Below are 12,650 nucleotides of genomic sequence, written 5' to 3' on the forward strand. Positions count from 1 at the left end.
CCTGTTTCCTATGGGTTTCTGCAGATGAGCACATACTCAACTAATGTTATCCTATGGGGCTATACAAATGTAGTCCACCCCCCCCCCCCTTAATAAACTCAAAGATTGTGGGGCAAATCAGTAAGACGAAGTTTTGTTACATGAGACTTCTTGCAATAGAATACCTGATGTGCCAAGCTTTAGATCAAAGTCCGTATCAAACTCCCACAGTGTTTTAACGGAGTCGCTATCAAAAAGAGCCTGACTCACATTGAAGAACTAACCATGTGTTTTTGCTAATTAATATTTTCGTACGTGGAAATCTTAAGGTCTACAGGTAAGCTAGGGGTGTAGGGTTTTTCTTTTCTCCAATTATACATGGTTTCACAGAATATCTATGAATACTTGAGACACTACTCCCATCAAGTTTATCTTAATATATTGTAATCCTGTCATATAGCAGTGTACTTAAAATTGCTCATTTTGCCCTTCTACCTAGCTAATTTGGTTATCCATTTAAGTCTGACGTCACATGATTAAAAACTAACTAGCTGAATCATTATAAGGCTGGGTTCACACTTGCGTACAGGGGCTTTGCGGAGGGCTGCGTACTTCCTGTTAAGCTCCACCCACTTCTGCACTACAGTTTAGGTCTGCCTAATATTGCATGCATCATGCGTACCCATCTTTATCACTGGGTATACAGGACATGCAGATGTTTGTGGGTGCGTCATTTTGACATGCTTGCCGTCTGCACAAAACTCGAGTTGCGTTCCTGTGCAATTGGCGGGTGCGTCAAACTCATCCGCATGTTCTGTGTACCCAATGTTAACCCCCATGGGTGGTTTGCATGTTAATGACGGGCCAGTATTTTGAATTCTGACCACTGTCCCTTTATGAGGCTAAACTCTGGAATGCTTCAATGGATCCCGGTAATTCTGACATTGTTTTCTCGTGACATTGTACTTCATGATAGTGGTAACAACATTTCTTTGCTATATTCGTGGAAAAACTGAAATTTGGTGAAAATTTTACAACTTTGAATTTTCATGCCCTTAAATAGGAGATGTTACGCAAAATACTTAACATTTCCCATATGTCTACTTTACATCACCACAATTTTGGAACCAACATTTTTTTTAAGTTAAAAGGGTTAAAAGTTTTCTAGCGATTTCTCATTTTCACAACACTATAGGAAATGCCAAAAAGTGACACCACTCTAAAAAGTGCAGCCCTAAACCATATTTAAGAAGTTCCTTCAGGTGCTTCAGATGAATTTTTGGAATGTTTAAATAAAAACTCTAACTTATTTTTCACAAAAAACAAATTGGATCTGAAGTAATTTTACCAAGGGTAATAGGAGAAATTGGACCCCAAAAGTTGTTGTACAATTTGTTCTGAGTAGGCCGATACCCCATATGTGCGGGTAAACTACTGTTTTGGCACTTGGAAGGGAAGGAGCACCATTTGACTTTTAAACGCAAAATTGGCTGGAATTGAGATCACACGCCATGTCGTGTTTGGAGAGCCCCTGAAGTGCCTAAACAGTGGAAACCCCCACCAGGCAGGGGAAAAGAGCGCTGGCTATTTTCAAAACAGCGGTGAGGAGGCGGCGCCAAGAAGATGTGAGCGACAGCCGTGTGGCGTCTAAGGCAGGGGGGAAACGCCGGCCTCCTTGACTGAAGACCAGGTATTTCTGACAAATTAAAAAACGGATTATTTCTCTAGTTACAGCACCCAGAACTAAGAGCCACCTTGTCAGAATGCAGCATTACTGCTGCACAAGGTGGCTCTTTTAGTTTGAAACGACTGGGGGGGGGGGGGTGTGACGGGTTCCCTTTAACAGCTTCAAACACAACAGTCATAAGTAACAATACAATAATTAAAGCAACACAAGATGACCCTGCTCGTGAGAGCTTACAATCTACAATGAGGTGGAGAGATAAGTACAGGTGTGTATTTACAATGATGGTCCAGCCATCTTCAGGGAGTGGGGGATAGATGGAAGTAGTGAATGGGCTACACACAAACAAAATAACTGATTAGGTAACATGATAGGCCGCTCTGAACAAATGTGTTTTGAGGGAGCGCCTAAAACTATGCAAATTGTGGATGGTCCTAATTTCTTGGGGTAGAGCATTCCAGAGGATTGGCGCAGCACGGGAGAAGTCTTGTAGTCGGGAGTGGGAGGTACGGATTAATGCAGAGGTTAGTCGAAAGTAATTTGCAGAGCACAGAGGTCGGTTAGGCCGATAGACAGAAATAAGGGAGAAGATGTAAGGGGGGTGCCGCACTGTGAAGAGCTTTGTGGGTGAGAACAAGTACTTTGAATTGTATCCTGTAATGAATGGGCAGCCAGTGTAATGACTGGCAAAGAGAGGAAGCATTTGAGTAACTATTAGCTAGATAGATGACCCTGGCTGCTGCATTAAGGATAGACTGGAGAGGGGAAAGTCGAGTGAGGGGGAGGCCAATTAATAGAACGTTGCAGTAGTCCAGGCGGGAGTGGATCGGCGACAGTGAGGGTTTTTGTTTCTATAGTGAGAAAAGGGTGGATTCTAGAGATGTTCTTTAGGTGAAAGCGGCATGAGCGGGCAAGAGATTGTATATGGGATGTGAAGGAGAGATCGGAGACAAACATTACACCCAGACAGCGCGCCTGCTGCCGGGGTGTTATTATGGTGCCACCCACAGAGAGGGAAACGTCAGGTTTAGGGAGGTTAGTAGATGGTGGGAGCAGAAGTTTAGTTTTGGACAGGTTGAGTTTCAGATAGAGAGCAGACATGATGTCTAAGGGTATGTGTCCACGGTCAGGATTGCTTCAGGCTTTGGTCAGGATTTTATGCAGGTAAAATCCTGACCAAAAATGCACCTGAGGTCACTGGCAGGTCACCTGCGGTGTTCCTGCGTGTTTTGCTCATTGTAGCAACATGCTGCGTTCTGAAAAATCGCAACGCATGTGCCTTTTTGCGGGAAAAACGCATGCGTTTTTTAATGCACAGTGGAGACGGGATTTCATTAAATCCCCTCCACTATGCTGTAACATCTGGACGCTACGTTTTTGAAGCTGCGGCTCAGCGCTGCATCAAAAACGCAGCGTTTCCTGAACGTGGACACATACCCTTAGACTGCGGACAGTCAGTGGTGTTCTGTAGTACAGCAGGAGTAAGGCCAGGGGATGACGTGTATAGTTGTGTGTCGTCGGCATAAAGATGGTCCTGAAAGACAAATCTGCTGATGGTCTGTCCAATTGGGGCCAGGTAGAGGGAGAAGAGAAGGGGGCCAAGGACAGAGCCCTGGGATACTCCGACAGTGAGAGGAAGAGGAGATGAAGTGGAGCCAGAGAACAGAACACTGAAGGAGCGGTCAGAAAGATAGGAGGAGAACCAGGAGAGAGCAGTGTCCTTAATGCCAAGTGACTGGAGCCTAGAAAGTAAGAGAGGGTGGTCAACAGTGTCAAAAGCTGCAGAAAGATTGAGAAGAATGAGCAGAGAGTGGTCACCGTTACATTTTGCTGTCAGAAGGTCGCTGGTCACTTTGATGAGTGCAGTTTCTGTTGAGTGTAGGGGGCGGAAGACGGACTGTGAAGGGTCTAGGAGGGAGTGAATGGAGATAAGGCGGGAGTAGACTAGGTGCTCCAAGAGTTTAGAGATGAAGGGGAGATTGGAGACCGGTCTGTAGTTGTTTGTGCAGGATGAGTCGAGGGTGGGTTTCTTTAGTAACGGAGTTATGATAGAGTGAAGGCGGATGGGAAAATGCCCGAGGAGAGAGATTAAAGCTTGCAGTTAGGTGAGTAGTGATGACTGGAGGAGATGAGAGGGAATGGGGTCTGTAGAGCATGTAGTCGGACGAGAAGAAGAGAGGAGCCTGGAGAAGACTTCTGTGATGGGATCAAATGCGGAGAGTGAGCCAGGGGAGATGCAGGGAGGGATGGGAGTCACTGAACTTGGTGATTGGGAGCGGATTTCCTGATGGATATTGTCTATTTTCTCTATAAAATGGGAGGCCAGGTCATCAGCACGAATGTCTGTGATAGGGGTTTGAGCTTTTGGCCTGAGGAGGGAGTGAAAGGTGTCAAGAAGTTTCTTGGGGTTGTTGGATAGTGAGGAGATCAGGGTGGTGAAGTAGGTCGAGGACAGTGATGAGTGTAAGGAGTCTGAAAATGTATGAGGGTTAATGGCTTGTAGATTTCTGACTGGTAGGTAGGAGGGTGCTGGGGTGAGCGAGGATTTGTGAGTGTGAAGGAGAGAATGTTGTAGTCAGAGAGGGGAAGCGGTGAGTTATTTAGGTAGGGCAAAGACCAGGTCAAGGGTGTTACCGTCCTTGTGTGTCTCAGAGGTTGAGAGCTGTGAAAGGCCGAGCAAAGTGGTTAGTGATAGAAGCTGGGATGCAGATATAGAAGTGGGGCTGTTGAAGTCTCCCAGGATAAGGGTTGGGAGTTCTGAGCACATGAAGTGCGGCAGCCTGGCAGAGAAATGGTCAAGGGAGTGGGTGGGTGAGCCTGGGAGCCAGTATATGACCGCTACTCTGAGGGAGGGGGGACGGAAGAGCCTGATGGTGTGGACCTCAAAAGAAGGGAATGAGAGTGATGGAGTTGGTGGGATGACCTGGAAGGTGCATTGTGGGGAGAGGAGTATGCCGACTCCACCACCAGGTCTGTTTGTGGGTCTCGGGGAATGGGAGAATTGTAGGCCACCATGGGAAATGGCAGCAGGGGAGACCGTGTCATAATCCTGGATCCAGGTTTCAGTGAGGGCCAATAGATTTAGAGAGTTGTTCAGAAAGTAGTTGTGCAGGAAAGGAAGCTTGTTACATACAGACTGTGGATTCCAAAGATCACAAAAGAAGGAGATGAGGGAGTGCAAGTAATATTAATAAGGTTAGAATGGTTTTGATGTGAGGTAGGGTAGCAGTTGAGGTTGTGGGATGGTGGACCAGGGTTGGGGGAGATGTCTCCCGAAATCAGTAGGAGTAGGAAGATACACGCGACATGCGAATTGTAAGAAGTTTTTTTGTGCAGTGTGATGAACACATCCGGAATCATCGCGTCTACAGAAGGGGGCGGCGCTTTGGGCAGAGCGAGTTTTCCGCTCCGTCCAAAGCGCTGGCCATCCTGAACGTGGACACATACCCTTAGGGCATGTGTCAATGTTCAGGATTGCATCAGGATTTGACGCAGGTAAAATCTGCACCAAATCTGCACCTGAGGTCACTGGCAGGTCACCTGCGTTTTTCATGCGTTTTTTGACGCATGATGATGTCACTGCTCTATAGGCCCTCCAGTGACACCCTGACAGGAGACAATGGCTCCTGCAGTGTATCACTGAGGTTACCTCAGTTCAGGGTCTCACTTTATGGCATTGCTGCGTGGGAACTTTCTCACACAGCAGTGCCACAAGTGAGACTAGGGACTATTTTTTACAGTGGCGGAGGAATACAGTGCAGAAGGATACTTTCCTTCATTGTATTTCTGGAGCCCCTGGAGAGCAGTCACATCAGCTGATGCTGCTGCTCTGCATGGGAGATCGTCGTGAGACACTCGTTTTAATTGGATTTCTGCGGATCAGGGAGTATAGTGTTTGTTTATTATTTTAATATTTTTTACAGGTGACACTGGCTTTGGGATCAAAGTGACAAGTGATGGTGAGTATGTAATCTATGTTTAATGTACTGTCTGTCTATATGTATGTACTGTATGTATGTGTTGTATGGTATATGTTGCATGTTGTATGGTGCATGTCATATCTTGCATGTCGCATGTTGTCGCATGCTGTCGCTTTGTGCATGTTGCATGTTGTTGCATGTTGCAAGTCGCATGTTGCATGTTTTCCCATGTTGCATGTCGCATGTTGTTGCATGTCTCATGTTGCATGTCGCATGTCATTGCAGCTTGTTGCATGTCGCATGTTGTCGCATATCGCATGTTGTATGCTGTCGCATGTTGCATGCCGCATGTTGTCGCATGTTGCATGTCGTATGTCACATGTTGTCGTATGCTGCATGTTGCCGCATGTCGCCGCATGTTGCATGTTGTCGCATGTTGCATGTTGTTGCATGGTGTATGTTGTATGGTGTGTGGTGTATGTGCACACAGTGTAGACGAGTCCGGCTCTGCTACATCTGGATGCCTGACATCTAGATGTAGCAGAGCCGCTAGATTATCGCCGGAGATAACTATCCAGCGATCACCTACACTGATCAGCTGTTTGCGAGAACCAGACTAGTGACCGGAGATAAGTCCCGGTCACGTGCACGGCAATTCTCGCGATAATATAAGTTATCGCGAGAACTGCAGTGGACGAGGGACTTCCGACGGCGGGACAGGTGAGCCGGCAGACATGCGTAGTAAGCTACATTTACGCAGTTTCTACGCATGTGACTAATCATTAGATGCGATTTTATCGCATCTAATGATAATCTATGGTAAATTTACGACATGCTGCGTTCTGAAAAGACGCAAGCCACCTCCCTGCAGGACCCAGAAGGACCCACGTGGCCATCTTGGATCCGGGGTCTGCAGGGAGGAGAACGGAGGAGCCCCTTGAAGCAACGCGATCACATCGCGTTGTTCTGAGGGTCTCAGAAGCACGCAGGGAGCCCCCTCCCTGTGCGATGCTTCCCTATGCCACCAGAACTCTGCGATCATGTTTGATCACAGTGTTCCGGGGGTTAGTGTACCGGGAGCACATAGTGCTGGATGTCAGCTGTGATAATCAGCTGACATGCGGCTGATCGCCCATGACGTACTATCCCATCCATGGGAATTAAGTTCCAGGTCACATTGATGGGATAGTACGTCCAATGGCAGAAAGGGGTTAAAGATGGGTACTCACGATGCATGCAGAAGTAGGCAGCCCTAAACTGAAGTGCGGAAGTGGCTGGAGCTTAACGAGGAAGTGCGCAGCTCTCGGCAAAGCCCTGGTATGCAAGTGTGTATCTAGGGTAAGCCCTATGTAGAAACGGGTCAATTTTCCCTGTAGGACTCATCAGTCACTGCAAAAGTCCCTGGCAGGGGTGAGGAGGGAGTAGCTGGGTCAGGAGTTGAAGAGGGAAATGATAAATGCAGGGATGAGATTTCCTTTTTCTATAGAGAAAAGGGAATTGTAATTACAGTGCTACATAATGATTGCAATGTATTCAGAGGATGAAAACTTTGGAGTTCTTCTTTAACCCCTTAATGACCGCCGATACGCTTTTTTACTGACCTGATATATAAGAGCATAGCATCCCCATACAGGTGACAATCCAGCAGCTCCCGGCTGTCCACTATAGCTGACAACTTTCTGCATCAGCCACGATCAGTGTTTGCGCCATCCAAATCTGTGTAACCCCTTAGATGCTGCTGTCAATAGTGACTACATCATTTAAATGGTTAACAGAGTATGGGGGCTTCCTATTTATCCCAATTGGTGCCCTCAGATCATGATTGTGTGTTCCTGATGTTTGCCATGGCAGTTCATGACCAAATAGTGGCCTTAGAGTCTGACGACTATAGTAATCTGTTCAGAAGTTAGCGGCATTTACCATAAGTGGTAAAAATACACATTTTCATTTCTGTCATGCCACTTAATTCCTGAAAATCACCTGAAGGGTTAATAAACTACCTGACTGCAGTTTTCAATATGTCAGGGGGTGCTGTTTTTTAAAATGGTATAACTCTCGGGGGTTTCCCAATATATGGGACCCCTAACGGCACTTCAAACATGAATAGGTCCCTAAAAAAATAAATTTTGTAAATTTCCTTGAAAAAATTAAAAATTACTGCTACATTTTTAAACCTAAAATGCTAACAAAATAAAAGAACATTTTACAAATTATGCTGATGTAAAGCAGATATGTGGGAAATGTTATTAAAGGGATAATCATTCAAAGTTTGAAAATTGCTAATTTTTTAACATTTTTATCAAATTTCTGATATTTTTTATAAATAAACACAAAACATATCGGCCTAAATTTACCATTAACATAAAGTATAATGTGTCATGAAAAAACAATCTCAAAACCACTGGGATATGTTGTAGCGTTCCAGAGTTATTACCACATAAATTAACACTGTTCAGATTTAAAAAATTTGGCTCTGTCACTAGCACCACTCCAGTATTTTTTTTTCCTTGCTGCATTGGCGCTTTAGGCTGCTTTCACACATCAGGTTTTTGCCGTCAGGCACAATCCTGCAAATTTTGAAGAAAAAAAAAAACTAATCCGGCAAAAGTTTCTAATAGACTTGTATTAGCGACGGATGGCCTCACGTTTCATCTGTTTTTCGCCGGATCCATCAAATTCATTTTCCGTCGGCCGGAGAAAACTGACATAGGACCGTGTGGATCTGTCAAATAATGGAATCTGGCGAATGATTCCGTTTTTTTGTTTTTTTTAAACTAAGCATGCGTTTTCCATATCCCCTCTCCCTCTCTCTCAATCCAATTAGCCAGATCAGCTAGTTGGATCCATCGCATCAGTTTTTCACAATTTGCGACGGATCCTTTTTTTTTTTTTTTTTTAAATTCGGCGGATTGAGCCTGACGGCAAAAACCTGATTTGTGAAAGTAGCCTTAAATTGAAGTCCCCTGCCCCAGTCATATACCCACCCTCTAGCGTCTTCACTGGTTTTCAGCACCATGGTGTCTTGTAAGCGCAGCTTCTGACTGGCTCTCACATGCAGCTACAGCTGATCAGCCGGCATGCTCCATGTGTCCGGGTTCCTTCTGTAGATCACTCATTAAGTGCTATAGCTTGCCGAGTAAGCAGGAACCCGATTAAATTCGCTCATCTCTATTCAATATACGTCTAGAAAAGTTACCAAAGGGGTCTAGTTTCTAAAATGGTGTCACTTTTGGGGGGGTTTTCACCTTTTAGGCACATTAGGGGTTCTCCAAATGAAATATGGCATCCGCTATTCCAGCAAATTTTACATGCAAAAAGTCAAATGGTGCCTAGAGCACTGCTTTCAGAGCGCATTCCACATTTTTCCCCTTCTACATTACATATCTGAATAGACGTGCACCCACAATCAATATAGAATTGGTTATTATGCAACCCACCATTCCAAATATAAATTATAATCCGCCACTGTGCACCCACTAACTATAAACAGCCACTTTTCCCATTTAAAATATAAATTAGTTAGCACCTGTACTTTCCCCCAATTCATTGCCAGTCACTTCATCCTCAATGCCCCCCACTATCTACCTTCCGCTCTAACCCTAACTCATTATATTTACATGCTCCTCCCACCTCAATTAATTGTAAAGTCTTTCTCTCCCACCCTCTATTCATTATCAACTGCTCTACCCCACAGTCAATACATCATTTACTACCCCACCCTCAAAATTCAATAATTTTTCTCCCCCTAGATCATGTGCTTTCCCCACCCCTACCTTCAATTAAATTGCTGTCCCCGTCCCTCACACTGAATTCATCATTTGCATTCCCCAGTCCCCTCCCCCACTTCATCATTTGCAGTCCTCCACTTTAATTTGAAGTCCCCTTCATCCACTGCAGTCCCCTTCATCCACTGCAGTCCCCTTTCACCCCCTCACTTCATCCGCAGTGCCCCTTCATCATTTGCAGCCCCCTATCCCCCTTTCATTTCATCATGTGCAGTCTCCCCTCAGACACACTTCATCATGTGCAGTCCCCTTCTCCCAACTTCATCATGTGCAGTCCCCCTTACCCTCCCCACTTTATCATATGCAGTGGCCTTTACCCCATTTCATCATGTGCATCCCCCTCTTCATCATGTGCACTCCCCCTTACCCCCCCACTTCTTGTGCAGTCCCCTTTCCCAACTTCATTATGTGCAGTCCCCTTACCCTCTCCACTTTATCATGTGCAGCCCCCTTTACCCCCATTTCATCATGTGCAGCCCCACTCCCCACACTTCACCATGTGCACTCCCCCTTACCCCCACTTCATCATGGGCAGTCCCCTTCCCCATCTTCATCATGTGCAGTCCCCCTTACCCCTCACTTCATGTGCAGTCCCCCTTACCCCTCACTTCATGTGCATTCCCTCTTACCCCCACTTCATGTGCAGCCCCACTCCCTCTTCATCATGTGCAGTCCCCTTTATCCCCCACTTCATCATGTGCTGTCTCTAACCCCCAAATTCCCATCAAGTGCAGTCCCCCTTACACTTCCTACTTCATCACTTGCAGTTACCCTCACAGATTGAATTAATTTTATAGAAAACAGAAAAGTTTTTCAAACTTACCTCACAGTCTTTCCCCAGCAGCGCAGCTCTGCTTCCAGTGTCCTGTACATGTTGGCGAGTGCGCAATGACACCTGACCCAAAAGTGCAGGGATCACAGAGGGAGGGGGAGCTGCGCAGCCGTCAAGGGTTGACTGCCGTGCACAGCTCCCATCCCTTGTGCTGATGTGTGTGCCGCAGGTCCGCAGTGCACAGTACTTGGGGCCCTATGAGTAGAAGCACAGGAGCAGGGCCCCCTTCTGTACTGCTGCTCACCAGGCCCCATACAGGAGTAAGGGCAGTAATGCCTTGATGACGGCCCTGGTCATATATGCCCCTCAAAGTCACTTCAAATGTGAGGTGGTCCCTAAGAAAATGGTTTTGCAAATGGTGTTGTAAAAATGAGAAATGGCTGGTCTGCTTTTAAACCTTAAGGCTATGTGCACACATTCAGGATTTCTTGCAGAAATTTCCTGAGCAAAACCAGAAATTTTCTGCAAGAAATCCTCATGCGTTTTTTCGCGTTTTTGACGTGTTTTTTTCCGGAGCTTCCCAATGCATTAAGTAGCGAGAAAAACGCGAAAAATCCGCAAAATTAATAAACATGCTACATTTTTTACCACGATGGGGTTTTTTTTGCGGAAAAAAAGCATCATGTGCACAAAAATTGCGGATTGCATTCTAAATGACGGGATGCATAATGTATGCGTTTTATAGTGTTTTTATAGTGAAAAAACGGAAAGGTGTGCACACAGCCTAAAGCTTCCTAAAAAAATAATTGCTTCTAAAATTGTGCTGATGTAAAGTAGACATTTAGGAAATGTTATTTATTAAATATTTTATGCGATATGACTCTCTGATTTAAAATTGCAAAGTTTTCAAAATTTTCACAAAATTTCAGTTTTTTTCACAAATAAACTCAAGTCATATCAAATAAATGTTACCACTATCATGAAGTACAATATGTCACGAGTAGTGTTGAGCGATACCTTCCGATATTTGAAAGTATGGGTATCGGATTGGATCAGCCGATATCCAAAAAATATCGGATATCGCCGATACCGATACCCGATACCAATATAAGTCAATGGGACACAAATATCGGAACGTAATAGGGAGCGATCCTGGATAGTTCCCAGGGTGTGAAGGAGAGGAAACTCTCCTTCAGGCCCTGGGATCCATATTCATGTAAAAAATAAAGAATAAAAATAAAAAATGTGGATATACTCACCCTTGGACGGCCCCTGGCTGTCACCGCTGCAAGTGTCTGCCTCCGTTCCTAAGAATGCAGAGTGAAGGACCTTCGATGACGTCGCGGTCATTTTTCAGAATATTTTCTCACGCTCGAGTTCATATGAGTTTATGCCAGTACCACAAGTCTAGGTAGCTACGTTCCCCTGCTTTCCATTAATTCCCCACTTTTTACAGGCAGGAGCACAGCTGCATTAGCAGGCTTCTGCTTGTAAAATTATTTAACCCTTCTGATGGATTTACATCGTGGGACTTGACTGTAACGCTGGAGAAATATGGGATATTGTTGTTTTTTTATTTTAACTTTGTTTCAGGTGACGAGGGTCTTCAATTGGATTGAGCGTTTAATAAACTATTACAACACCCTGTGTCTTTATTTCATTAAAATTCTTTTTTCCTAATGTGTGTGTGTGTTTTTTTTTAACCCTTTATGAACATAGGATTAATAATGGATAGGTGCCTTATTGACACCTCTCCATTATTAACCTGGCTTAATGTCACCTTACAATAGCAAAGTGACATTAACCCGTTATTACCCCATATCCCACTGCTACAGGGGAGTGGGAAGAGAGTGGCTAAGTGCCAGAATAGGCGCATCTTACAGATGTGCCTTTTCTGGGGTGGCTGGGGGCAGATATTTTTAGCCGGGGGGGGCAATAACCTTGGTCCCTCTCTAGACTATTAATATCGGACCTCAGTCACTGGCTTTCCCACTCTGGCGGAGAAAATTGTGCGAGAGCCCACGCCAGTTTTTCCCAGGATTTAACCCTTTATTTTAACAGCTAGAGCCCCCAAATTTTGCACACAGACACTTCTAACATTATTAGTGAGGGAAATGTAAAAATATAATGGATATGAAATGGTTTACTGTATGTAAACCATGACAACAAGAACCAACTATGCAGTCGTAAAATCCAAAAACATATAAACTTTATTCAAAATTAGCATAAGATTAAAACAGACAAACAGATAAAGTGCAACATATAGTGGCAGCCAGAAATACTGAGCGCCACCCAATAGGAAGAGATATTACTGAAGACAATATCTCCATTATAAAAGTGACAGCTGAAATAGCAACTAAGTAAACCTATAAATAAAACTAAATGTGCACATCACCTGTAGTAGCTGTGTTGACCGACACAGGGGCACCAATCCACCCCGACGCGTGTTTCGGTATGGATACCTTCCTCAGGGGGCGCGTAAACGTGTAGGGCACATAAAACAATATATA

This window comes from Ranitomeya variabilis, chromosome 6, assembly GCF_051348905.1.
Source record: "Ranitomeya variabilis isolate aRanVar5 chromosome 6, aRanVar5.hap1, whole genome shotgun sequence".
In the NCBI taxonomy this organism is placed as follows: domain Eukaryota; kingdom Metazoa; phylum Chordata; class Amphibia; order Anura; family Dendrobatidae; genus Ranitomeya; species Ranitomeya variabilis.